The 26,650-nt window shown below is 34.2% G+C and overlaps 1 long non-coding RNA gene across 2 annotated transcripts in view; it reads right to left on the bottom strand.

Moving 5' to 3' along the window:
* LOC141397668 (uncharacterized) overlaps positions 1-26,650 on the bottom strand; it is a 106,871-nt gene that overhangs the window by 57,941 nt on the left and 22,280 nt on the right. For both annotated transcript variants that reach the window (XR_012411473.1, XR_012411474.1), the window contains exon 3: positions 13,587-14,615. This is a non-coding gene — a long non-coding RNA (uncharacterized lncRNA). The remainder of the gene's footprint in view (positions 1-13,586; positions 14,616-26,650) is intronic.

Genomic DNA, 26,650 nt, shown 5'->3' with positions numbered 1-26,650 from the left:
ACGGTCCTGGCGGCTTTAACATGGCAAAGTCCAGAATTTATCTTGGTCCCTCTCTCATCTCAAGTGGACACTGACCTCCCCGTGGTGTCACCTGGTGTAGCTGCCTTTAACACCAGTTAAAGGTAGTGAGCTAAAACGTGCCGCCCATAAGAACGTTAAAAACTTGGGTTTGAGCGCCTGGTTAGTAACCCTCCCCAAAACAAATCCCTCTAACGTTGACGAACCCCGCAAACCTTTTAAGGACCATGATCTGCGAATCTGCACCTGGAATGTTCGCACTCATTATAGAGAAGGTGCAGTTTACGCATTGGCAGATGTACTTGAAAAGTACAAGGCCGACATTACTGCCATACAAGAAATACGATGGATTGGGAAAGGCATTACAACAACACCTAAAGGTGACGCACTGTATTATAGCTGCCATGACACAAATCATGAGTTTGGTTGCGGATTTGTAGTTGGCCGGAGGTTAAATTATCTGGTATCCAGCTTCACCCCAGTGAATGAAAGATTCGCTACAATTCGATTAAAAGCAAAAGTCTTCAACATCAGCCTTATTTGCGCTCATGCTCCCACTGAAGACAAGGACTAACAGACCAAAGATATATTTTACGAGCGCTTTAAAGAAACTTATGACCGTTGCCCTGCCCAAGACATTAAAATTATCCTTGCCGATTTGAATGCCAAAATTGGAAAGGAGAATATCTTTGGCCCAACAGTCGGCAAATTCAGTCTCCACAGTGAAACATCTGACAATGGTATGAGGCTGATAGACTTTGCAGCTGCAAAAGACATGGTAGTTAGCAGTACCATATTAAGGCATCTCGATATTCATAAGGGCACCTGGCTGCCTCCAGATCAAAGAAAAAGTAATCAAATTGATAAAGTTGTGATAGATGGAAGATATTCATCGAGCGTGTTGGATGTAAGATCGTTCCGGAGAACAAACATAGATTCGGACCACTTCCTTGTTGCAGCAAAGGTACGTACCTGTCTAAACTTTGCAAATAAATCACGGACTGATACAACGCGGAAGTTGGACATCGGTTGGCTGCAAACACAACATATAGCCACAGCATATTCCACTCAACTAACCCAATTGCTTAATGAAAGCACTCCCGATAATATATCAGCACAATGGCAAAATATTTCTCACTCCATGCAAACAGCCGCAAAATCCATACTTGGATACCAAAGACCAAAGAATCCATGGTATGACCAGGAGTGTCGTACTGCTACCGAATACAAAAATGCGGCATATAGGGCTACTCTACAATCAGCAGCAACGCGTAGCGCACGAGAGTGGTATAGGGAGAAGAGGAGAGAAGAGAAAGTCTTTTCAGCAGAAAAAAGAGAGAAAAAAGGATATGCGGTAATGTGAAAAAATCGAGATGTACAGGAGCCAGAATGAAGTCCGAAAGTTCTACCAAATAGTAGAGTTGGGCAAAATCGTTCAACTGAACGATCCGGATCACTATCTCGTTCAACGGACACCGGTAATTTCTTTGACAAAACTGCGTATACTTAATTTCACACTTGGTTTTTATGATGTTACTCATTCGTCTTTGAACGAGGTCAGTGATCCGGATCGTTAAATTGAACGAGATTGCCCAACTCTACCAAATAGTCAAACGTCAAACTGATGGCTTTGGAACTGGAACATCCTCCTGTAGAGACCAGCAAGGTAATCTGGTAACTGATACAGGTAGTGTGCTAAGGATATGGAAAGAGTATTTTTCCAAATTGTTCATCACCAATGCGGCTTTGGACCTGGAGAGTCCACCATTGACCAGATATTTGCCCTGCGCAAATCCTGGAGAAGACCCAAGAGATGCAGATCGACACCTACCCCCTTTTTGTCGATTATAAAGCAGTCTTCGACAGCCCGCTATGTTCAAAGGTAATCCAAGCAATGTCTGAATTTGGTATCCCCGCAAAACTCATTCGGCCTTGTAAAATGCCTCTAGCTGACACAAGATCTTCAGTTAAAGTTAGAAAGAAGCTCTCCGAATAGTTTTGTACCAAAAGAGGTTTCAGGCAAGGAGACAGCCTTTCGTGTGATCTTTTCAACATCAACAGATGTGGCACAATCTACACCAATAGCCACATGTTACTTGCTTATGCTGATGATACAGACAGCATGGGACGATCAGTAAAAGAAGTGACCTATACCTTTATGAAGGTCGAAGGAGAATCTGCTAAAGTGGGTCTGGCGGTAAACGGCGCGAAGACCAAGTCGACGCGCAATGCGTCCATTGAGATCGGACCAACTGTTTAAGTTGGTTCCTATAATTTTGAGGTAGTAAAAGACTTCGTATACCTCAGCACCGCCATAAACTCAACAAACGACATCAGTTGTGAAATAAAAAGAAGAATTGTATTGGCCAACAGATGCAACTTTGGCTTAAGTAAGCACTTTAAAAACAAAGCCACAACTCGTCAAACAAAAATAACGCTTTACAAAACACGGACACTACCCGTGCTGATGTATGGTTCCGAAACCTTGGTATTTTCGCAAGCAGATAAGAGAATGCTTGGCATGTTTGAGAGAAAAATTCTTCGAGAGAACTACGGACCGATCTGCGTTGACGCTGAATATCGACGTCGTATGACCCACGAGCTGTATCTGCTATACAACGACATCAACATAGTTAAACGTATCGAGATGCAGCGATTGCGTTGGCTAGGCCATATAATAAGAATGAGCGATGATGATCCCGCTAAAAAGGCGTATAAATTCGCGCCACATGGCGGTACACGCAGAATTGGCAGGCCAAAGAATAAATGGCGCAAACAAGTGGATGAAGAAATGACAAGGCGCGGTATTCCAAAAAGCGAAGCACTAAACAGAGAAAATTGGAGATATTTTCTTAGTTCGGTCTATGGAACAAATGTTCTGTAATGGGCCAGCTTAGTAAGTAAGTAATAAAGGCCACAACCTTCAAAATGCCGAAAATCGGGAGGTACGGTTCATGGGGGCTTTATGAAGGCATGGACCTATACCGACAAATTTCAGGTGGAAAGTTTTATACCACCAACGAAGACTAAATTTTCAAATTTCAGACATTTCGTTGGGATAGTGAGGCAACAACCTTCACATACCGAAAGTCGGGAAGTACCTTTCTCAGGGGGCTATATGAAGGCGTAGACCTATAAAGTGGAAAAAATTAAAGTGGAAAGTTTTATACCATCAACGGAGACTAACTACCAAATGTCAGTCATTTCCGTGGGCTATTGAGAACACAACCTTCAACATACCGAAAATCGTTTATATGAAGACGTGGACCTATACCGTTAAATTTAAGGTTGAAAGTTTTTCACCGCAGCTAACACTAAATACCTAATTTCAACCATTTCGTTGGGATATTGAGGACAAAACCTTCACAATAATATGAAGGCGTTGACCTAGGTGGAAAGTTTTATACCTTCAACGAAGACTAAGTACCAAATTTCTGCAATTTCGGTGGGATATTGAGGCCACAACCTTCAAAATACAGAAAATCCGGATGTGCCGTTCTATGGGGGCTATATGAAGGCGCGAACCTGTACAAAGATTAAAGATGAAGTACCTAATTTCACTCATTTCGGTGTTGTAATGACGCTAAAGCCTTCAAAATATCAAAAATCGGAAGGTATCGTCCTATGTGGCCTATATCAAAACGTGTACCGATACCGATAAATTTCTGAGGGGAAGTTTTGTAATCCCGAAAAATGGATACAAATTTCAGCCACTTCGGTGTGACACCAAGGCTAAAACGTTCGAAATACCGAAAATCAGGATGTACCGTTCTATTGGGAGTACATCGAAACGTGGACCGATACCGACAAAGTTCCGGGAGAAAGTTTTGCATCCCAACGGAGGATGGGGGCAATACTAAAACGTGGGGGCAATACTAAAAAGTGGACCTATATTAAAAAATTTTGGTAGAAATGTTTTTTATCCTCTGGAGACACAAAGTACCAAATTACAACCAATTCGATGGTCAAATGGGACAATTAATTAAAACGTCGATGCTTCACGCGTCACTTTGTATGGGTGCTATACGAAAACGTGGACCTACATAGGCCGTTTTCAATACCAAAAGTCCTACGTACATACAATAGATTTTACCAAAATTTCATCAACCTACTTGAATCCGTTCGGATACTAGAGCGATTTCCACAGACGGACGGACATGGCTATATCGATATAGAAGTGTACGCTGATCGAGAATATGTATAGTTTGTAGGGTCTAAAATTATTATTTCGAGTAGTTACAAATGGAATGACAAACTTAATATACCCCCATAGTATGGTGGGGGGTCTAAAAATATAAATTTACGTTTTCGACACTGTATCCCCCAAAAACACAGAGGTTAGAAATAAGGAAGCTACTCAGCTATTTCCCATGGTTGTGGTATCAACATCATAAATCTTTGCTCATGTCTCAATACTTTCAATAATTAAACTTTTAAAACCCCAGGAGAACAGTTCCAACCGATTCTGGATGTGGAAAACTGTGGCGTGGAACTCACGAAATAAATCAGGTCGAGGTTTCGACATTGTATTCCCAAAAAACACAGTTCTCAGTAGACGTAAGGCGAATACGTTGTGTCGCTACTTATACGCACTGAAGGCCAAACATAATTTTTTTTGTTTTACTCTGACATTTCTGAAATATGGACAATTGTAAATTGTTATCTCCAGAAACTATCCCTTTGCGCACGTGGTGGTGCATTTAAAGACAGCATAAAAATACGTTGAATATTTTTCCAAGAAAATCGACAATTTCCAATTTCACAAGAAAAAAATGAAAAGATATTTCTAAACAAACGTCATTAAAAACAATTCCTTTGCAATGTCTGACAATTATTTGTCACATATACCTGCGAGAAAAACCTTTGTCAAGCATAGAAAATTAGACAAGTGTCATTGTGAATTATTTTATAGAAAGGGTATGGGAAAAAGGACATCACTGATAAGTGGCAAAGTCTGTTAAAAGGGTCAACCAAATAATAATATACAAAATAAGAAGCAATTTTGACAAATTAAACAGAAGAAAACAAATTTTAAATGTTTTTTCTTGTGTTGTCATGCGAATTAGTTGACAGAAAGGTCAGATAGCCTTAGGGCTAATAAAATGTCATACCTTTTATGTTACTTATTACCTGACCTTTGCATAAATTAAAAAAAATTCTCAATCTTTTAATTTAATAATTTTTAAGGTTAATGAAATTTGAAAACACTAAGGGTCGGAGAGATTAATGAAATAATTTCTGTTAATAGAAAAAGGTGAAACAAGATGTTTCCCTTTATTACAGATCTTTCTACTGTCTTTGAGTAGGAAATAAAATATTCAATACCAAGATCTTGGTTTTCAATAAATTCTATAAATTTTCGCAAGACCTCAGATGACAGTATTGCATTACCCATAGAGCAGTCTAAAAGTGTTTCGTATAGAGAATCGATAGATTTTCATGTCTCGAAAATCCCTTTTACTCCTCATTTGTGTTATGACCTTTGAAGAAAATTTATACTCGGATTTGTGTTGTATATAAGTAACGACAACACTGCTACGTCACCCAATTTTCCTCTATAAAATACGATTGAAACATATCAGAGGTCGGATGCTTGTAAGAGGTCGCAAGGAAAAAACTTAGTCAGAAGCATGGCACAATTACCAAGGTAGTTGTAACGTAAAATGTTGAATATGTTATGTCGAAATTTTCTTAATGTTGTTGAGGAGATTACAAAAAAATTTTTTTCATATAGGGTTTTGACACTTCATATTCGAACAGCCGGTGTGATACCACTACCTTGGTAATTGTGCCATGGTCAGAAGTTATAAAAAATGGTTAAACACATTAAAAAATCTCAAGAAGCGAGATTTTAGATCTTGTTAAGTTCAGAAAATATTCGCAAGATTTCACATCGAAATATTTTAATACTTTAAGATCAGCGAAAGGCATTCTTGGTAGAAAATCTTTAGTTTTTCTAGCCTGGAATTTCCTTTTGTATAACCATTTGTTATAATGCATAGAAAAAAACAAACATTTTTATTCAGGTAATTGGTACGTATGACTGACGATATCACTGATACGTCACCCAATTCTACTATAAAAACGGTCTCAGAAGTCGGTAGGAAAGAAGTAACAGAAATAGTTGTACTGGTCTTACCAATATTTTGCATGGTAGGACATTTTGGTCTTGTTTTTGAAACTTTCCAAGCCATGTTGCATGACAGTCATACGTGGAACTCAGGAGAAAAAAATCAAAGCTCTGTAGGAAAGTTCATAATTATTTTGTTCCAAGATTTTTTGGCATTATAGCACAGATATTCGGTAAGGAAAATGTTTGCTTGATCTGAGGACCAACAACTATTTTGCGGACAAATTGATCTTAGCACAACATAATTAAGAACAAGCGTATAGTGCTTTGATTTCCCCTGCATGAGTTCCATTTATGACTGCCGTCACAACTTGGCGTTTACAGTTTCAAATACAAGACCAAATAGATTCTCTGCAGACAACATATGAAGGACCTGGTCTACTGTGACGTAAAAATCACCTGTTTTCTATAAAAATGGTGAATTTGTATTGAATTTATTGAGAAATATCGGTCCTAGACCCCTAATGTGCTATACCAATCTTCATATCTCGACGATATAGAGTGATTTGAGATGTGTGTCCATTATAAATTGTAATCAAACTCCAGGCCGCAATTACGGACCGATCGACACGATACCAGAATAGACACCTATTGTTATTGGTGATGATCGTGAAATATTTAGCGGGAGATTTTTATCCGATTTTGTAGCTGCTCTGTAGGTCGCAATAAGAGTATATGACAAAGAAGAAGTTTGCAATTTGAGATAGTGATCAGATAATATTAAGAGGGTTAAATGGACCACAACTTTTGTGTGAAAATTGTGAAAATTTTAAATATACACCTTATACATGTATTCCTGGAAGATACATTCCGCCCACGTAAATAACATTCTTGACCTTTCCATTGATGCCAATTATGTTGATTTACGTACTCAGATAACAGTGTTACATATTTGTTTGTAGTGTGATCAGAAGCATGCTAGAGGTCGCAATTATAGATCAGTAGTCACGAGATTTTTCACGATGTAAGAATTTAGGTCGAAGAACATGCCTACAATTTTGGATGATGATCTCATATTATCTAGTCGGTTAAATGGACCATCACTTTTGTATGAAAAATATAAAAATTTAAAATGTGGCCCATATTTTGCTTCCTGGAAGGCATATACCAGCAAAGTGGCCAACATATGGAAAAAGAACTACTGACCTTTCCCCTAATGCAAATTGCAATAATGTGTTTGCTGGGTAACTAACGGGCCTACTGCCTAATATATAATGGGTTTTGTATAGAATACACAAATTTCCTCCCAGGCTACAATGTGTCTCTGTCATTATAAAGAAATTCCAAGCAAGTTTGATGGAAATCGGGTCGTTAGTATTGGAGATATAACAAATTTAAAAACAGGTGTGGTCGGGTCTTTAGGCCCAAAACAAGTACCTAGATTGTAGATTAATCCGTAAATTTTTAAACCGACACTTGCGTAATCTGTAGCCTGTTTTAGGGGCCATCCCTGTACATTCCCTGACAATTTCAGGAAAATCGGTTCAGTAGTTTTTGCAGAAAAAAATTAAATTGAAAAAAGTGGGTGTGGTAAAATTTTCTTTCCATAAAGTTGGCTTATGGCGGGATTTGATTTTTATTTATAAAGATATGGCGTTTTTTTTAATATTCAAGAAAATGTGCATCCTTTTTTCACCGGGGGTATTCCTGTAAATTCCCAGAAAATATCAGGAAAATCGATTCAGTAGTTTTGTAGATGTAACATATTTTAAAAAGTGGGCGTGGTAAAGCCTTAGGGTCCTAAAAAAGTAGGTAAGATCGGAGACACAACCACAATTATCTCGCAAATTAATTTCCAAACCTATACATTCGTAATTATTGTAAATATAGCATTTTTAAAAAAATAGGGCCTTCGGTATTCAACAAAATATGAGCCTATTTACACCGGGGGCCATCGCTGTACATTCCCAGACAATGTCTGGAAAATCAGTTCAGTAGTTTTTGTAGAAAAGATTAAAATTGAAAAAACCTAAGTTGGGCTATAGCCATCCCTGTACATTCCCTGAAAATTTCAAGAAAATCTGTTCAGTAGTTTTGTAGATGTATGATATGTTAAAAAGTGGGCGTGGCAAGTCTCAGGGTCCTAAAAAGTAGATAAGATCGGAGACACAACCACAATTATCTGGCAAATTAATTTCCAAACCGATACATTCGAAATTATTGTAAATATAACATTTTTAAAAAATAGGGTGTAGGGGAAGTTCCCCACCCCCTCGAAATTCAACTAAATTTTGTTTTTTATTTTAACCTGTGGCCGTCCCTGTACATTCCCTGACAATTTTAGGAAAATCGGTTCAGTAGTTTGTGTAGAAAAGATAAAAATTGTAAAAGTGGGCGTGGTCAAATTTCAACATTTAAGAAAAAAGGATTATCCAAATCGGTCTAGCCGTTCTCAACTGATACCATTACCAAGGAAGGACATTTGATTTTTATTTATAAAGATATATCATTTTTAAAGAAATAGGGTATATGGGAAGTACACCGCCGCTTCCGAAATTAAACAAAATATGTACCCTATTTTCACCGGGGAGCATCCCTGAACATTCCCTGACAATTTCAGGAAAATCAGTTCATTAGTTTTTGTAGAAATTATTAAAATTTAAAATTGAAAAAAGTAAGCGTGGTCAAATTTTCTTTGCGTAAAAGCCTGCCTATGTTAAGTTTTGACGAACATTTCACAAAAAGAATTGTCCAAATCGGTCTAGCCGTTCTCAACTGATGCCATTACAAACGAACGACATTTGATTTTTATTTATAAAGATATAGCATTTTTAAAGAAATATGGTATGGGGGAAGTACCATGCCCTCTCCGAAATTCAACTCAATTTGTAGCCCATTTCAACTCATTTTTTAATTGCAGCCATCACTGTACATTCCCTGACAATTTCAGGAAAATCAGTTCAGTAGTAGTTTTGTAAAAAGATACAAATTGAAAATTGAAAAAAGTCGGAGTAAAAGTGGGCGTGGTCAAATTTTCTTTGCATAAAAACATAAAATTCGGGATATGGCAAACATTCATCAAAAATAATTATCCAAATCGGTCCAGCCGTTCTCAACTGATGCCATTACCAACGAACGACATTTGATTTTTATTTATAAAGATTTTCAGTTGAACACATTTCCTTCACCTTGCTTCTCCTGTTATCCGTTCACAAAAAATCTGTGTATATTATTTCAACCTCTTGGAAAGACATTGCAATTCCAAATAAATTATTTGTTATTTATTTAGATCTTAAAATTCTTGAGAATTTTTTTAAATTTAATTAGAATCTCATGTAAAGTGTCACAAGAATGCCAAGAAATTGAAATTTTCAACAATTTGTCTCTCAATAAAATGAAAGAGTTGTGGTTTACGAAGAAAAGTTGTTGTGTGGACATTGCGACAAAGAAACACTTGGAAATTATTTTTAACAATTTCAGAAATAATTGACATCTACAGATACTTTTCTATACACACCATAACAGGTAATTGAACATCAATTTAACATAAAATACATTGACGTGTATAATTAACGACATCATATATACGTTCACAGTTCCATCATAGCTTTGTATTTATTTCGCAGTGCAGGGGATTATTAAATGTCTATTTAATGATGATATCGAGATGAATATTTGTTGAGAATTCTCAGTTGCACACATTAATTTAGTATTTATTTAGAACTTACAATTCTGTAGAAAATTCCTAATTTCACAACAATCTCATTTTAAGTGTCGCAAAAGTGCCAAGAAATTGAAATTTTCAAAAAAATTGTCGCTTAACAAAATGAAAGCATTGTGGTTTATAAAGAAAAGTTGTTGTGTGGACATTGTGAATAAGAAGCACACGGAAATTATTTTTAGCAATTTCAAAAAACTAGTTATGGAATTTCAAGGTAAATAATTTCCATCTACAGATACTCTTCTGTAGGCACAACATTGTAAGCAATTGAAAATCAATTGAAAATTGAGACGTATAATTAACGACAGGATGTATACGTTCAGAGTTCCATCATAGTTTTGTTATTATTCGGATTATTAAATGTCTATGATATCAAGAGAAATATTCGTTGAGAATTCTCAGTCTAACCCATTTCCTTCACCTTGCTTCTCCTGTTATCCGTTCACAAAAGACATAGCCATTCCAAATAAATTATTTGGTATTTATTTAGAACTTAAAATTCTTTTCAAATTTCATTAGAATATCATTTCAAGTGTCACAAGAATGCCAAGAAACTGACATTTTCAACAATTTGTCTCTTAACAAAATGAAAGAATTGTGGTTTATGAACAGTTGTTGTGTGGACATTGTGACCAAGAAACACTTGGAAATTATTTTCAACAATTTCAAAAATCTTGTTATGGAATTTCGAGGTAAATAATTTCCATCTACAGGTACTCTTCTGTAGGCACATTATTGGAAGCAACTGAAAATCAATTTAATATGAAAGACATTGACATTGTGTATACATTCAGAGTGCCATCATAGTTTTGTTATTATTTCGACAATGATAGGAATTATTTAATCTCTATTTAATGATGATATCGAGATGAATATTTGTTGAGAATTATCCGTTCGCAAAAAATTTGTTCATATTGTTTAAACCACTTACCGAGACGTAGCAAATCGAAATAAATTATTTCGTATTTATATAGAACTTAAAATTCTTTAGAAATTCTAAATTTATTTATTAGTATCACATATTAAGTTTCTCAAAAATGAAATTGAATTTCAGCAAATTAACAAAATTGTGGTTTACAAAAAGAAAATGTTTTGTGTGGTCATTTTAGGCAATAAACGTTTGTAAAATATTTTCAACAATAACAAAAGTTTTGTTATGAAACTTCAAGCTATATAATTTCTACCTACAGATATTCTGTAGATATTTCATAACAAGAAATTGAAAATCAATTTAACATGAAAGACATTGAGGTGTATAACTAACGACAGCGTGTAACGTATACATGCTGTCGTTAATTATACGCCTCAATGTCTTTCATGTTAAATTGATTCAATGATAGTTTTTATTTCTTCAATGATAAAGATTATTAAATGTTTACTTAATGATATCCAAATTAATATTCGTTGGGCATTCTCATTTCAAAACACTTTCTTTCTTTCTCCTGTTATAAATTAACAAAAAAAAAACTTTGTATATTATTTCAACCACTTATAAAGACATAGCATTTGCAACCAAATTATTTGTTATTTATTTAGAACTTAAAATTCTTGAGAAATTTCAAAAATTCTTTCATTAAAATCCCATTTTAAGTGTCACAAAAATGCCGAGAAATTGAAGTTTTCACAGCAGTTTGTCTGTTAACAAATTGAGAGAATTGTGATGATCTGGTTGTGTTGTCCTTTGAAAGGCATTGTGGCCAAGAAGCACTTGGAAAATATTTTCAACAATTTTAAGAATTTTGCTATGGAATTTCAAACTAAATAATTTCCACATTGTTAAGGAATGTCAAATATTGTTGTTGAGGTTTCCTAGGCAAGAAAAAATATTTTGTTCTTAAAAGTCCTTAAGACAAAGGCCTCCTTATACCTATTTGTGTCACTTAACTTTTTCTAACAATTTATGCCAAATTTATTTAATCTTTTAAAGAAATTTTGCAATTTATTGTTATTTTTTGTTGTACGACAATTTTATGTTTACAAATTGCAAAGAAATTCTTAACATTGTTTTAATAGGGTTTTCCTTTGGGCAATAAAAGGTCATTGTAATTTTAAATAAAAACTAAAATTTGTCTTCTGGATTGTTTTAATAATTAAATTTTTGCTGAAAGCTATCGGTTGTCATGTAGTGTTTAATTGTTATTTATGTCACAAGCAATTGCGGCAGAATTTAGTCTCTTTGTATATTTGTTTAAATATGTATAGGGCGTTTTTTTAAGCTAGATAGAACTTTAAATTGTAAAAAGTAACACAAAAAATTAAATTTTGATGAAACTTTTTTTTATTTGTTTCAGTATACTCTGACAAATCATCACGCTTGAACAACGCTACGAAATTATCCAAATTTACTTTGAAAATCAGTCGTCGATTCGCGCAACTTATAGACGACTTCGTCATTTGTATGGCGTACATAATCGTCCATCTGAACAAGCGCATTTTTGGCTTAACGGGTTTGTTAATAAGCAAAATTGCCGCATATGGAGTGAGACCAATCCACAAGAGACCCTACAGACTCCATTACATCCAGAAAAATGCACCGTATGGTGTGGTTTTCACGCTGGTGGCATCATCGGACCTTATTTCTTCAAAAATGAGGCCGGAGCTCGCGTTGCGGTCAATGGAGATCGTTACCGCACCATGATCAATGATTTTTTGTTTGCAAATATGGATGACATTGATCCGGAGGAGATGTGGTTTCAACAGGATGGCGCTACGTGCCATACGGCGAACGCAACCATCGACTTATTGAAATCAAAATTTGGCGATAACTTGATTTCGAGAAGTGGACCTGTCAATTGGCCTCCAAGGTCGTGCGATTTGACACCTCTCGATTATTTCCTGTGGGGCTATGTGAAGACACTGGTTCATGCTGATAAACCAGCAACAATTGATGCCTTGGAGGCCAGCATTGTTCGTGTTATTCGTGACATACGGCCAGCAGTGCTCGAAAAAGTGGCCAAAAATTGGACGTCCAGAATGCACTTCGTCAAGAACAGCCGCGGTGCCCATATGCTCGACATCATTTTCAAATGTTAATGTCAGGTGTTGATCTTTCGAATAAAAAAAAAATTTGATTACAATTTAATTTTTTGTGTTATTTTTTACAATTCCAAGTTCTATCGGGCTTAAAAAAAACACCCTGTATGTCAATTGAATTTAGGTATGCCATGGCGTATACATATTATTACGTATAAGCCATCATGTGCATGTTTTTTATTAGTGCCTTTAGGGTGTACTTTAAGGTGCGCTTTGAGTCGTATACGTTGTAGCACATCTTATACGCATTGAAGGATAGAATTACAAATTCTTTTGGAAATTTGAACTTTCTGTCTAGGATTATTGCTATTGAGAAATTCAGTTTTATTGCTATGACAATTCTATCAAGTTTTCAGTAAAAATTCAAAATTATTTTTTTTCGATAACATAAAGGGAAAAGTGATATCGTAGTAAAAAGTAGTAGCTTCTGGCAGGTTCTGGAACAGAGCATATGTTTTACCATTTTTTTGAAATTATCTAATAAAAATATCATTGGCGTAAATTGTGGATTATTTATCAGTTGCCTTAGGCGTTATATTTTCTTTGGTAATTGGAGAAGAAAGTTCACGAAATTGCCTGTTCAATTCTTCAAAAATATTCACTAACAATTATTTGCAAAATAAAAGAAAATAACTTTTAAAAATATCCATGGTTATTTCCATAATGTAGTGTTGTGGGCCATACACCACGTTTACAAAAGCTTTTGCATGTAAAGGTAAATATAATATGTAATAATAAACTTACCTTATAATTCCCTGGTTCTTTTAAAGATGATGGTTTGTTGTGTAATTTGTCTTCTTTTTATGGGAATTCAATAGTTCGGAATTCAACAGATATTCTCGCAAGAACAACATTACTTTTTTGTTTAATTAAGGTAAGCACTTTTATGTGTTTTTGTAAGTTAGAAGATTTTTCTTCACTTTCAATCACTTCGATTCCAGCAATATTCCTTGCTGTTAAATATTTCTTTGCATTTAAAAGCGTTTTCTACACTTGATCTTTCTTTTTATTTATTTCAGTGCTGTGGGTTTTAGAAGTTGTGGCGTATAACTACCATCAACAATAATACGCACTATAGTATATAACGTTTTATGCTTTTCTATTATATGATCTTCAATGAATGACGTTTCCTCTGTTATTTTCAACAAATATTTGATGAAAACATTTCATCACGTTCACATAAAAATTTTCTCTTATTTTTATTGGATTTTTTTTTCAATAATTTGTAAATACGTTGTTAATATTTTTTCGTTTTTTTTTAATTTAATGTGTAAAGGTATTATCGTTAGTTTTTTATATTAATGTTTTTGATAATTTTTTTATGTTAAGCATTAACTCACTCATGTTTCTGCTACGTTATCAAAAATGTACTTTTATATGTCAATTGCGAGTGTCATTGGTTACGAATTAAAATTTAAATTATTCATATATTTTCATCACTTTTATGAAGATTTAAAGATATATATACGTTTGAATTTTTTGTTTATATTCACAACATGTGCTTCCCCCTCAAGTATTAAAGTTTTTTATTTGCAACTTTTCTCAAATCACATTTTATGGAGTACATTTTGATTTATAAAATTCGCATGGAATATTTATGTCAACATCCTGATTGGAAATATCTTAAACTTTGCCACTTGGTTTTCTTTAGGAATTATTATTTTTTTAAGATTAATTGTTTGTTTATTTAATTATGTTTGAATTGTCCTCTAAGATGTTTATTTCTCTCCGTACTCAGCTGTCTTTCATATACCAAGTTCGTGATGTGACAACCTGTTGAGAAGAGAAGAAAAAATTAAATATTATTTAAGTAGCTTTAATAATATAATTTTATTTTTAAAATAAATTTTTACTATGGCTCAAAACAGAATACGAGAAATTGAAAAATTAATATGTGTTGAGGCATATAATTTATGACAACACTTATACGCACTACAGGCCAGAGACAAATATTTTTTTTTTTTAAATTTAAGCTTTTGAATTCTATTAGAACTAGAAAAAATCAAGTAAAGAGGACTATAGTATGACGGGGCCGACCATGCGATACCCTACACCGCTTCCCCTGGGCACTAGTTTTCCGCGGAATTTATTTATATTATTTCGAAGCCTTCCTTTTTCATTAACAATAACAATACCATTTGGGGTTTTAAAATATATTTTTACTATGGCTCAAAACAGAAGACGAGAAATTGAAAAATTAATATGTGTTGAGGCGTATAATTTACGACAACACTTATACGCACTACAGGACAGAGACACAATTTTTTTTAAATTTTAGTTTTTGAATTCTAGTAGAACTAGAAAAATCAAGTTAAGAGGGCTATTGTCGGAAGGGGCCGACCATGTGATACCCTACATCGCTTCTCCTGGGCACTAGTTCCCGCGGAATTTATTTATATGATTGCGAAGTCTCCCTTTTTTCTTCGGAGATGTTGTGGGGAAAGATGTACGTATGCTTGCGATACGTTATATATTATTTTCAATATTTCGTAGTGGACAGATGAACCATTTTGGTTACATAGACATACATCTATTTCTTCAAAAAATTAAAAATTGTCATTAAGAAGGAAAAAATACCAAACGTGTTTAGAAATAGTTTTTGTTGACATTATCCGATTCGATTAATGAAAGAAATCAGTTTTTCGAGGTATTACATTACTTCTAATCAAAGGTAGCATAAAAACTTTAAACAGCATCGTATATTGCATCAATTAAAAAAAAAACTTGGAATTCCACTATCGTGGTTTTAATACCTTTCTATAATGGTTGCGGGATGACGTAGTGGATGGAAGATACCAAGGAACGGTCCTGACCGGCTTTAACATGGCAAAGCCCAGGATTTATCTTGGTCCCTCTTTCACCTCAAGTGGACACTGACCCCGTGTCACCTGGGGAACTGCCTTTAACACCCGTTAAAGGTAGTGAGCTAACATGTGCCGCGCGCTCACCCATAAGAACGTTAAAAACTTGGGTTTGGGCGTCGGGTTAGTAACCCTCCCCTAGAAAAAACAGCCTACTATGAAAAAACAAAAGAAAAGAAAAACAAATCCCTCAAAAGTTGACGACCCCCACAAACGTTTTAAGGACCATGATCTGCGAATCTGCACCTGGAATGTTAGCACTCTTTATAAAGAAGGTGCAGTTTACGCATTGGCAGATATACTTGAAAAGTATAAGGCCAACATTACTGCCATACAGGAAATATGTTTAATGTATGTTTAATGCCAAAATTGGAAAGTAGAATATCTTTGGCCCAACAGTCGGGAAATTCCGTCTCTACAGTGAACATCTGACAATGGCATGAGGCGAACAGACTTTGCAGCTGCAAGAAACATTGTAGTTAGCAGTACCAGATTTAAGAATCTGGATATTCATAGGGGCACCTGGCTGTCGCCAGATCAAAGAACAAGAAATCAAATTGATCACGTTGTGATAGATGGAAGACATGCCTCAAGCGTGTTGGATCGTTCGAGGTGCAAACATAGACTCGGACCACTAACTTGTTGCAGCAAAGGTACGTACCAGATTAAACGTAGCAAACAAAGCACGAACAAAAACAACGCGGAAGTTGGACATCGATAGGCTGCAGACACAACAGATATCCAGAGCATATTCCACTCAACTAGACCAATTGCTTAATGAGAGCACTCCTTTTCCCGATAACATAACAACACAATGGCAAAATATTGCCTACTCCATGCAAACAGGGAGAAAGGGAGAGAAGAGAAACGTCTTTTCCGCAAGAAAAAGAGAGAAATGGAAAAGCGGGAGTGTGAAAAAATCTAGATGTACAGGAGCCAGAATGAAGTCCGAAAATTCTACCAAAGAGTGAAACATCAAACAGATGGCTTTGGTACAGGCACATCCTCCTGTAGAGACCAGCAAGGTAATCTGGTAACAGATACAGATAACGTGCTCAGGATATGGAAGGAACATTTCCCCAGTCTGCTGGTATCCAATAGTAGCGAAGACGATGATACCACATATCCAATCCCAGAAGATGGTATAGAATGTATACCGCCCGGGCAAGATGAGGTAAAAACAGCAATCAACCGGCTGAAGAATAATAAAGCAGCAGGAGCCGATGGCTTACCAGCCGAGCTGTTTAAAACCGGAGGTGACGCGCTGATAAGGTGTATGCATCAGTTAGTTAGCACCATCTGGCAGGAATACCCGACGATTGGAACCTGAGCATTCGGTGTCCCGTCCACAAGCATGGGTACTTGCGCAAGCAGATAAGGCAGTGCTTGGTGTGTTTGAGAGGAAAATTCTTCGAAAGATCTACGGGCCGATTTGCGTTGACGGTGAATATCGACGTCGTATGAACCACGAGCTATATAAGCTATACAAAGACATGAATATAGTTAAACGTATCGAGATGCAACGATTGCGTTGGCTAGGCCATATCATAAGAATGAGCGATGATGAACCCGCTTAAAAGGCGTATGAATGCTTGCCACATGCCGGTGCACACAGAATCGGCAGGCCTAAGCTTCGATGGAGCATACAAGTGGATGAAGAAATGAAAAGGCGCGGTATTCCAAAAAGCGAAGCGAAAAACAGAGAGGAATGGAGATCTTTTCTTAGTTCGGTCTATGGAACAAATGTTATGTAATGGGCCAGCTAAGTAAGTATTTATTATTTTTTATTTAATTTTTCTTTTTATTTAATTTGATTTTAGTTTAAATTTTCACTTCAATTCAATTAAATTTTTATTTAAATCTTATTGGATTTTGTTTAAATTAAATTAATATTTAAAGGTAATAATTTTATTGTTATTTAATTTTAACTTTTATTTGAGTTAATTTAAAATTAATCTTGTTTTATTTTGCTTTGATTTAAGCATAATTATAATTGAATTTGGGTTGACTTTATTTAAATTTCATTTAATATTGACTGTAACAGAGGCGTATAACTATTGTCACCATGTATACGCCACCATGACCAACCTAGAACTTAATTGTTATAAATGGAAAATTGTGAATCTTAAAACTATAAACAATTCAAGTTTTTAGATTCTAGTAGAACTAGAAAAGATTAAGTTAAACATATTTTTTTGCTCATATAACGTACCTACCATGCCGATATGTATATTAATAAAACAATTAGAATTACTAAGGACCTATATATGAATTAAAAGCCTTAAATCTCTAGAAGGCCTTATAGCATTCCAAGTTTGAAATACAATTGAATCTTAATAATTTGATATTTTGTATTATTTAATATTTAAGTTTATATGCAGAGGCGTATTACTATTGTCACTGTGTGTACGCAACCTTGAACCACCTACAACTTAATTTTTATAATTGGTAAATTGTAAATCTTAAATCAATAAAATTTCAGATTTTTATACTTAAAATTGTAATAAACTTATGCCAATCTTTGGAAAGCCTAAATATATTCCTAAAAATTTTAGTTATATGCACTAAAGGTTTTTAATTAACAGAAGGCCTAATACTAGGGTGGGGCGATTTGAGCAGTATATGGGACTCTTCGCGGATTGTACTGACCCGGATTGTACTGAGCATAAAAGTCTACTAGAGCATATGCCCAAAGTGAAAATCGAGATACCCGGGTTTCGACTTGAAGTTTTTTATCCACGTTTTTTTTTTTTGATATTTTTGTATATAGTAAGCAAACCATTGAGATTTTCGATCCAACACAAAGGCAACAATTGTAGCCAAGATAATAGTTAAGAACTCCCTGGTACATCGCAAAAGCACTGGAACGCTCCTTCAGGCAGGTTTGGCCTGGAGACAGTGAAATATATTCGTTTGGGTCGCCTCGTTTTATAGTTTTATAACGGTAAAAGTGGTGAAAATTTAAACGGGCATAACTTTTTCACTTCGTATTTCTATTGATCCTTTTTCTTTTAAAGGGGTGAATAATATCTTTTGAAAAACAAAAGTCGAACTTGTACCTAAAAAAATTGTAATTATCCTCTATCAATATATGTAAAGTTTAACAGCATTTCAAGCTTTGCTTTTTAGCGAATATGTCCTAAAGAAAGCCCAACAGTCTTTTTCCTACAGTGTCTATAAGTATATTCTATCTATAGGAGATCTTACAAACTTTATTTATATATGTGACAGTAACATCTTTAATATTTTAATGTGTCACTCTGTGGCGTATAATTATTGATGCTAAGTATACGCCACCTTGAACCACGTAGAATTTACTTCAACAGGATTTTACAGCTAATATTCGAGCATACCCTGTAGAAAATAGTAGACAAATTATAAAAAAGGACGACCCGTAAAAGAATTAAGAACATTTAACCCCTCTAAAAGTCTAATAGCATTGAACTATTTTTCCAGCTATAGGAATAGAAAACAATCTTTAATATTTCAATGTCACAAACTGTGGCATATAACTTATATCACTATGTATACGACACCTTGACCCACAGAGAATTAAATCATTTCATATTCAAACTTTTAGATCCAAAAATTTACATTGGGACATTCTATCTATAGGAGATTTTAGAAACTTTATTTATATATGAATTAAAATCTTTAAACCGTGTATAATTTACTTCAAAAGGATTTCACAATAGTCGGACCTACCCTGTAGACAAAATAATCGAATAAATTATAGTTATAAGAAATGTTGACCTGTACAAAAATTAAGAACCTCAATCCTCTCTAGAAGGTCTAATAAAATTCCGCGATTCTACCCGCTGTAGAAATACACCATAATCTTTAATATTTGAAAGTCACATACATATATACGCCACCTTGACTCTTAGGGAATTAAACAATCTCATAGTTATAGTGTAAAATCCCATTTTACTCAAATGTTGGCAACCCTTTCCCACAATCTGAAGTGATTACTGCCAAGAAATTATTTTACTTCATAATTTTCCTGTCAAAAATGAAAGACAACTTAATACCGCCCGAAGGATAACGGGTGTCTTAATAACATTATTACCACATTATTAGTTTGGAATATTGTGAATTTAAAATTTTAGCAATGTTCTCCAAGGCAGAGGTTTTTAAGGTAAAGTACAGTAGAAGCGTCTTTCAAACAGACAATTCAATTACAAAAGGGAAGATAGACTTACGCCTTCTTTCTTTCTCAGAAAAGGAAGGATGGAAAATGAAAGAAATTTAAATGTTATTAAATATTTGGTTTGTCTTGTAAACGTGGGAAATGGGGTGAATTTATAATTTTTAGCAGATATGATTTGTCGTTTCCCTTGAAAGTTAAAGTGAAATTGAAGCGGCTTTTTGGGTCTTGATTATGTGGCCAAATGGTTTCCACACCATTATCTAAACAAATGAGTTTGAATGAGCCCCTTAAAACAACAGTTTCATTGTGTTTCTCTCTATTCAAGTATGAAGGTTCTCCCTTTTCGCCTTTCCTATTAATTAACCATACAGAATTGTAGACTTTGATTTCAGCTTGAATTATCATATTTAGATATTCAACATTCAACATTTTATTTGCCAAAAATAAACATCGTGGCCATCACCTCAAGTGTTCCACAGTGAAAGTATTATATTTTATTATTTCATGATGGTAAGGCAAGTCAATGGCCTTACTTGTTATCCTTGATATACAAGAAAAGAAAAGGATTAAAGAAAGGATTGCTGGGAAATGAAAACAAGAAAGATAAGTAGCTCTACTGAACATCCAACATTGATAAATAAGTTAGGCTAGACAAGACATTTAAACTTTTAGCTATTAATAAAATATTTTTCTTTACTTTGTCTATAGTTCTTGACATGATGGCTTAAGATGTAACGAATCACAAACCTTTCTTGTTAATAGACAAACTTTGGGTTAAATTAAAAATTTCTTGTTAATCACTTTATAAGCTTAAGCTGGATATGCAATGTGAATTATTAATGTAGTTTTATGTTTTTGATGAAAGAGTAAGTTTGGTTGAGGGGTTGTGAGTTCTAGAATATTTAATGATGCTAAATACAGAATGAACTCTTGTCAATATGTCCACGTAGTATTCATAATTAATATATTGTAACATTTTCAACATGAAAAGTGATTACTAACATTTAGAGATTTAAAAATATCACACATAGGAAAATAAACGTGTGTTTGGGCGTATAAGTTACGACAGTACTTATACGCATGAAAGGATAGAGAGAAAAAAAATCAAATTTGAATTTTGTAATCTCTGACAATTATTTGTCACATACCACCGAAAGAAAATTTTGTCTAGCGTAGGAAAATTGGCATGTGCCATGAATTTTTACATGGAAATGTTATGAGAAAAAGGATATCACAGATAAGGGCCAGTAACATAAAAATAGACAAAAATTATAAACAACTTTGACAAATTAGACAAGAGATAAATAATTTAATTGCCTTTTTGCTTGCTTTGTCATGCAAAAGAGTTGACAGAAAGGTCAGCTGGCCTCACGGTTAATGAGGGGCATACCTTTTATTCATTTGTTTTTGGCATTTATTTTCCTGACCTCTAAAATATAAAAATTTTTTAGTTTAATTATTTTAAAATGTGATATGTGGAAGCGGAAAGGAAGGGATTATCGTTGTGAAATGATTTTTGTAAATAGCAAAGGGGAAGAGAGGTTGTGTCAAAAGTAAGAATGTAGGTTCGAATTTAGGATTTGTTGTTCTACGAAAATTTTAAAGAAGAAATATTTTCTTTATAAACATTTTGATGTGGCATTTATTTCCTTTATAATCGCTTTCATTCCTCATTTTCATAGAACAAGAATAACAATATGTGGATTGGCTAATAAATGTATTAGAATTTGAAAGAAAATATCTGCTTCCGCAAAATTTCTTATGTAACTATAGAAAATACTGCTGTGGGATATTAGGGCGTATGAGTATTGGCGTAACTTATACGGGATAATGATTCATAAAACTAGTATTCATGTGAAATTATTTAAGGTTAGCATAATTCAGCATTTTTCTAAGGAATCAATGAATCAAAGCCATGGTATTTCATAAAACAATTACAGGATTTTGTCGGAAATAGCTCCGATCGACTTTAATTCCAATAGTTATGTTAATTACTCTTGTTTGGGAGCCACACTGACGCAGTGGTAAGCATATCCAAATTGCTATTGGCAATACAATATTTAATGTTATGGTCAATGTAATTTAAAGTGCAGCTAATGCTTTAGTATATTGTTATGACTTTTCACAGTTATACGTAAAATTTTGATAGGGATTTTACTAGATTGTATGGAGATATTTTAAGCACTATTTAATCAAACTCTGTTGACGGGCTTTTCCAACACTACGAGAGTTGACCACCACGGTGTTATCCCTGGCCAACTTTTACCTGTGCTTTGAAACTGGTAGATCTCCCACTTCGTCGCTCTATAGGGCAAGGAATTAGCTGCGGCAAGGGCAAGGTTTCGAGTTTGTCTTTCTGGGCTTCCTTTTGTTTAAGCAAAACGACACTGTTTATTTAACTGCGATTTGATGCTGACAAATCTTCCAGTTCGTCACTTTATTGGGCAAGAAATTGGTTGCTACAAGGGCAAGGCTTCGAATTTATCTTTTGTTTAATTAAAACCGCACTGTTTATGGAACTAAATTAATGTGACTTTTATTTCAACACCTTTTTTTATATTAATTCTATGACAGATGATTTTTTACAATGATATGAGAGTTCTGTACTCTTTGCCGGTTAAACTATGTATGTTTCACAAATTCAAGAGAGAGTATTTCTTTTCTATTTCCTAAATTCTATTTTTCTTTGATATTCACAGTGGTGTGACTACGTGAGAGGTATAAAGAGAATAGAAAGAATGTGGCATTGCCAGTAATGAATAGGAGAGGGAAGACGTATATGGGAATTGCCATTCTAGGGGCATCATCAGTGATGTCTATGTAGTGCTTTTCCCATATACAAACTCAGTTGTAAAAATCCCACACATGCTCTTTGAAAATGTTAACTTTAAAGCAACATTGCCCCTTAATTAAATGCTGTAAAATCTCTGTCACGAAATATAAATAAGTAAATTCATAAGTAAATAAATAAATAGATAAATAAATAAATAAAAATAAAAAATCATAATTTTTGGAAACGTTTAATACAAAGTAAGGATAATAAAACAAAACTTCTTTAATTTTATGTAAAGAAAAAATGTAATAGAATGTTTATGTTCATGGGCAAGGGTTATATACGTAAAGTAAGGCGAGATGATGTTTCTATGAAAGAAATAAGGGGAAGCCTTAATCTATTGAGAGTAATTTCCGGCTCTGCTAAATTTTCTGCAACTCAAAATGCTTCTTCTTGTTGTAAATTTTAAATTTTGTTGGGAAGTTATGATGAATTTAACGATTATCAAATATTTTACTTGTTTATAGGGTTTCCACCATCATGTAGGGTTTATAAACAGTGGTATACAGGGGCGTATGAATGTTGGCAACACTTATACATCCAGTTTTACACCATTCAACATCATTATAGAGGTTATAAACAATGATCTATTGGTGCGTGTGAATGTTGACAACACTTATACGTCCAGGGGCTCAATTCTGTTTCTATGAAAATGTGAAATGAAAACTTTTATAAAGGAGAAAACTGTCAAATGAAAAAAATATTATAAGGGAAATATTTTTCATTTCAAATTTTCATAGAACAAGAATCCAGCCCAGGATTGGATATGCTAAAATACTTGTGGCGCATTCTAATATCTCAAAACACACCCACAAATATGTTTATAATTTAGACGAATTAAGATGCTACACCTCTGACTGAGTAATTGCTGAGCAATCAATATTAAAACGGACTTAAAAATAAGTAGTATAAAGTGAAACTAGTTCTCATCCTCATTTTTTACGTCGCATCTTTGAAATTTTATAAAACATTTATTTTTATTTTTAATTTTGCCTTTTTAGGGGGAAGGCCATTATTTGTGAGGTTTTTAATTAATTAAATTAATCGAGCTATATGACCTAAGGAGAATTGCATTGAAAAATTGATATCAAGCGAAGTTCTACACACATTTTTTTAATTTATTAAAAATATCATTAACAAATTTGAGTTTTGATACGCAATTCTTTAGTGTTCAAGCCTCTTAAAATATTACTAAAAAGTCCACACATCGCATTTGTTGAATCCCAGAAATTCCAAAATAAGTTACAAAACCACAAATAGTCTTTATTGATAAGTAATCGAAGATGCAACGGCCAATGAAGTTCATGCTGTAAAGCGTTACAGCATTCCAGATAATAAATCGAACAGAAATATTACTTCAAGAAAATTACAGTCTTGTCTTGGTTGTGGAAAGAGTCACCCAAAGAGAATAATGCTATCATTTCAAGAAAAAACCAAATGCAATAGGTGTTCAAAGTTTGGGCACATATCGAAAGTATGTAAGTCACCAGAAAAACTTTCGTTAAATTCAGGCAATGACAGTAGAAGAATCATCAATAAGTCACATTGAAGCAATCGACAATATCAACAATGGAAAGAATGGAAAACTTATGATCAATATCACGGTAAATAATGAGAAATTGTCATTTTAATTAGACACTGGAGCTTCATGCTCATTGATTGGGCTTGACGTCTATAGAAAATTAAAGCAACCTTTGTGTAGTCCTAGTAATAAAACTCTAAAATTCTATGGAGGAGCTACGTTGCCTTTGAAAGGAATGATTAACGTCGATGTTAAGATTGACAATCAAATACGAAATTTGCCGCTTTACGTAGTTGATTTGGAAAATGTCACCAGTATATTTGGGTGCGATGAAATGTGAGATGAAATGTCCATACAGTAATCTGTTGACAGAAAACTGCTTGCAAGTTTTGAGTGATAATCTTACAGATTTGGGACGTAAATTAGAGAATGTAATGAAAGATTTCCTTGTAGTGTTCTCTGAAGGACTTGAACATTGTTCAACTTTTAAAGCAGATATTAATCTTAAACCAAATTCAGTTCCAAATTCATGAAATCATATAATATACCATTCGCATTACACGACAAAGTCCAACAGGAAGTCGATCGTCTGGTGTCCAATGGCGTTATAGAGCCAATAAATTCAAGTGAGTGGGCCTCACCAACTGTCGTGGTTCAAAAACCCAACGGTTGCATTAGAATATGCGCGAACTTTAAGGCTACTTTGAATCCTCAAATCGAAATTGAAAGATATCCAATACCAAGAATCGAAGAACTTTTTCACAAACTGCAGGGAGGTCAGTATTTTTCTAAAATTGACTTGAGTGAAGCATATCTGCAGATTGAACTTTCCGAAGCAGCTCAAAGGATTATGGTTATCAATACCCCATTTGGTCTATATAAGTATAAACGAATGCCTTTTGGGATCTCAATTGCCCCTCCAATTTTCAGAGATTCATGGAGGAAATATTAGGAGATATTCCTGGATGCGCCATTTACCTCGATGATGTAATTGTAACAGGGCAGACTAACGAAGAACACATAAAAAACCTGATTAGGGTTCTAGAGAAACTGAAGAACTATGGACTTAAATGTAAAGCTGAGATATGTGAAATTGCGAAATCTTCGGTAGAATATGTGGGGCATATTATTGATTGTGATGGTATACGACCTTCAGAAAAAAAGATAAGATGCCATTCAGCTTATGCCAAGACCGTCAAATATAAAGGAATTAGAGGTATTTATAGTGAAAATAAATTATTACAACAAATTCATTCAAAAACAGCAGCGCCATTAAACGAACTTCGAAAAACAAATGCAAAATTTGCTTGGAGTGATCGACAAGAATCGGCTTTCAAAACATTAAAAGAAGATATAATGAATGCAACTAAATTAGTCCATTATGATGACAAATATCCAATCATTCTCGCAACTGACACGTCAAACCGCGGAGTAGGTGCAGTGCTGTCGCACAAATTTCCGGATGGCGCTGAAAAACCAATATGTTTTGCTTCGAAAACATTGAATGCTTCTCAAGTTAATTATTTCCAAATAGAGAAAGCTCTTGCCATAATTTTCGGAATCGCTAAATTCCATCAATATCTCTATGGCAGACACTTTGAATTAGTAACAGATCATCAAGCTCTCACGACAATATCCCATCCTCGTAGCCAAATGTTGAATCCCAGAAATTCCAAAATAAGTTACAAAACCACAAATAGTCTTTATTGATAAGTAAACGAATATAGAATGAATATGCATGAAAACTTATAATACACAAAAGCTAATATGTTGACAAAAGTTTTCAATGAAGACATGATTGAAAATTATCTGAATAACAAGTAGTTTTTTATTTCCAACAACATTAAAAAAATATTTTTTTAAAATTCCATGGCTCTGCTGCACCTTTCAAAAAAATATTACTTTAAAACTGGAAAATTTAGTTGCAACTTTTCTTGGCCTACCAAAACGTTTCTTAAACACTGCAAAACCTTTGAAAATATTTATTTCTAAAAAAACTTCACGGAACTGCTGACCATTCAGAACTGCACACCTTTGGTGAATACATATTTATGAAATACTTGTTTAATATTTCCAATGGTTCCAGATCTAAACAAATATTTTTGAGAACTCAAAGGCACTGCTGGGCGTTAAAAAATAAATACAAATATTTGTTCACAATTCCACAACATTGGCACACATTTAAAAAATATTTCATAAAATTACTTCCCTTGGAAGATAAAAGATAAAATCTCCACGAAGTTGCTCTCAGTTCAAATTTACATCCGTTGAACTGCAGAGTTTTGCTTCGCTTTTAAACTTTGATTGATTTTAAATAAATATTAAATTAAATAAAGAAATAAAAAAAATATATAAATAAAGATCCTCTAAAAATATTACCTAAAAATTAACATTATTCTGCGCAAAAAATCTAAAAATCTCCACAGCTTTTTTGGAATTAAA

Source organism: Musca autumnalis, unplaced genomic scaffold (genome assembly GCF_047663935.1).
Source record: "Musca autumnalis isolate F117 unplaced genomic scaffold, ASM4766393v1 scaffold_3, whole genome shotgun sequence".
Taxonomy (NCBI): Eukaryota; Metazoa; Arthropoda; class Insecta; order Diptera; family Muscidae; genus Musca; species Musca autumnalis.
The sequence above is the reverse complement of the archived record's forward strand: the minus strand, read 5'-3'. Positions and strand labels throughout refer to the sequence as shown.